The following is a 2,913-nucleotide window of genomic DNA, read 5'->3' on the forward strand; positions in this document are numbered from 1 at the left end:
ATGCTTCTGGCAGTGTCCAGGTATGTCAGTCTGGTGAGGTAGCCTTCTTCTCTGGCACCCTGGAGCTCCATAAGAAGATCACCTAGGTCCCTCAGCTTCCCATAGTCTTTGGGTAATATTTTCGGAAAATCATCAAGTCTTTTAAAGAGAGACTTCTCCATTACTTCAGGTGCAGCATAACACTCTTGGAGGCGGTCCCAAGCCTTTTCTAGTGCTACGTTTGGGTTTCCTATCACTGTAAGCCCAGACTTTGTATTTAATTAAATGTTTTAATTACAATGTACGTAAAAATTTAAGTTTGATTGCATTACTAAAAAATATTAAGTATATTCTACTAATTTGTACACATAGTCAAAAGTGTTAATAAGTTTAAGTTGAATGGCCTTAAAATTCTAAGTTTTAGTCATGACCACACCTCTTTTTTAATCTGCGCAGAGTTGTGAAGCCGCCATTTTAACTTTCACAGATCAGCAGCAGTTACGTGAGGTTTGGTAAAATTCAGAGTGAGCTTCAGCCAACGTTTGTTCTCTGAACTTAGTATTTTGGATCCTGACTGTCGGTGGGAATGTTTGTTTTAACTTTAAGAGCAGTGGAAATCGCGTGTTTTACAGTTTGATAGTTACAGGTGGTATTTTACCAATTTCACGTCATTTTCATCTGTTGGATAAGTTGCTTTTGTCACTGTGGAGAGCTCTCTGGATTTGGAATGGGACACTTTTTTTTGAAAACTTTTCGGATAATGTAAGTATACAGCACAACCATATCATAGGTTTAATCATTATTTATTGTACGATTAAGTAGCTAACGTTAGAATTGACGTTCTTCCCCCATTAGCTAAGTGCTCACTAGCTGTTAGCTGCATTGAACACCCGACCGACAGCACAGAAAACGTGGTCTTCCACGTTGCGCAGCACAAGGGAGAAGGAGAGAGAAAGGAAGGCGACGGTCCGTTGGTGTATCACTGTTCACTCAATTTGGTAAGTGCTGTTGCATTTTGAGACGACCATGAACTGAAATGGGCTAGGTTAGTTCATTATTCGGATCAAACAAAGCGAAATGGCTTAGTTAATTGGAAGTTTAATTAAATGTTTTAGCCCAAGTTTTTTGTTAAATCTTGGTTATTCCAAAAAGTGCACTCAAACCCCTTTAAGTTTCCTTAGTTGCCAAGGTACCAACAGACAGTTTTGGAATTAGCACTTGCAACACTCAGATCCAAATATGACCAGTCTTTATTGTCCTTTCAATAATTACATTCAGTTCACTTATTTTCTGAGGCTTTTCATTTTAAATATCTAACTGGTATGATTGTGTCCTGTACTGTCAATCTTTCTCTTGTCAGGATGCAACTTGCAAGGACTTATACAGTCAGACTCCAGTGGGAATCCTCTGCATTGATGAAGAAAGTCCTCAGCTGAACCCGTCCAGAGTAGGAATCATCCTGGAAGGCAGTGTGGTGATGGACGAGCTGCCCAACCTTCCTCAGGCCTTCTGTGTCCTTTTTGGGCTGATATACAGTACGCCCTACACCTGGATTATCCAAAGTACATGAAAAACACTTTTTACTTTGTCCAGCAGGTGATGTTCAACCTGGGTAAAAGTGAGCTGGCACCCAAAATTCAGACTCTGAAAAATCAGCTTGAAGTCTAAGGGGTTTCAAGTAGTTATGCTACTGTTCCAGATGCTACTGTATGCTACTGTTCCAGATACAGTATTCTGCTGTTCCAGATATCAGGTGCTTAGTTTTTAATGTTGCTCTTTTAGATAAGTGTGCTGCCGTTTGTGCGCTGTTTTCACTTTGTCTGATGATGTGGGCAGTGATATCATGGGTTAATGATCCAGTTACTGTCATTTGTTTGGATTTATTTGGACATGTTATTTGGTTAAGTAGGTTTTTGGTGTGTCAGTTTATCACTATTGCTTACCTTTTCCATCCTCTCTCTCTCTGCCCTCCTGTCTCTCTCTCCCTCTCTCTCTGAAAGTAAATATTTCTGTCAGTGAAAATCTTATATAGTATATGCATATTTTCTCAGTCCTGCCATTAAGAAAGATGAACACCATGCTGTCAGTCTTGTGAATCCAGGATTTGATTGTTTTTTTTCTGCTCCTTTTTTTTGTAAATGTGCTATCTACAGTAAAATAAAAGAGAAAAAGAATGTACATTTGTTTTCTTTTTTTGTTCATTAAAGTTAATATTGCTATTTATATTGCATTAAACCAACTTGGCATTTAGTGTAATGAACTTAATATGTTACATTTAATGATTATACAAAGCAATTGGTTTAGCAAAAGATTTTAAGTTAAATCAACTTGGTATCTAGTGTGTTGTACTTAAAATAGCAATTCCATTCCCATCAAGCATTTAAGTTTAATTCACTCAAGTTTTGATTATACATTACTTAATTTTTTTAAGGCAACCACTTTCCTCAAATTTTTTAAGTAAACTCAACTTATCCGGGCTTACAGTGATACATGCACAGAGCGAATTCTCTTGATGTGCTTCACAGACTCTGGCCCCAGCCACTTAATTAGCAGATCTAACATCTCTGTGCACGTAAGTCCTAAACCTGAAGTGGCATTGTTGAATGATGACTGCCAAGCCAGATAATTTTCAGGTTTATCATCAAACTGGTAGAGGCTTGTACTCACTAGATCACGATGAGCCAGGTATCGTGCCAGGTGTTCTGTTTCAGGTGGGGCACATGGAGTGGATGGAGAAAAGAGAGGGACGTATGATAGAGCTGTTGAGTTGATTGGTGATTTGCATGACTGGGGAGTTTTCTGGGGCCTTGTGCGATGTCCGCTGTCTCTGTTAGTTGTTCCAGGATGAGTGTTGTTTCTGTTGTTGGCTCCAGGCTGTGTTGGCAAGATAGTTGGCTCCAGGCTGTGTTGGCTCCAGGTGTTCATGTGATTTCC

General features: G+C 39.2%; 1 long non-coding RNA gene across 1 annotated transcript; it reads left to right on the plus strand.

Annotated features, from left to right (window-relative positions):
• Positions 1-290: 290 nt before the first annotated feature.
• On the plus strand, positions 291-2,076 carry LOC132887514 (uncharacterized). Its single transcript, XR_009654842.1, has 3 exons — positions 291-741; positions 835-977; positions 1,340-2,076. It is a non-coding gene; the product is annotated as an uncharacterized LOC132887514 (long non-coding RNA).
• Positions 2,077-2,913: the final 837 nt, after the last annotated feature.

The sequence above is a fragment of the Neoarius graeffei genome, chromosome 6 (assembly GCF_027579695.1).
Source record: "Neoarius graeffei isolate fNeoGra1 chromosome 6, fNeoGra1.pri, whole genome shotgun sequence".
NCBI classification, from domain to species: domain Eukaryota; kingdom Metazoa; phylum Chordata; class Actinopteri; order Siluriformes; family Ariidae; genus Neoarius; species Neoarius graeffei.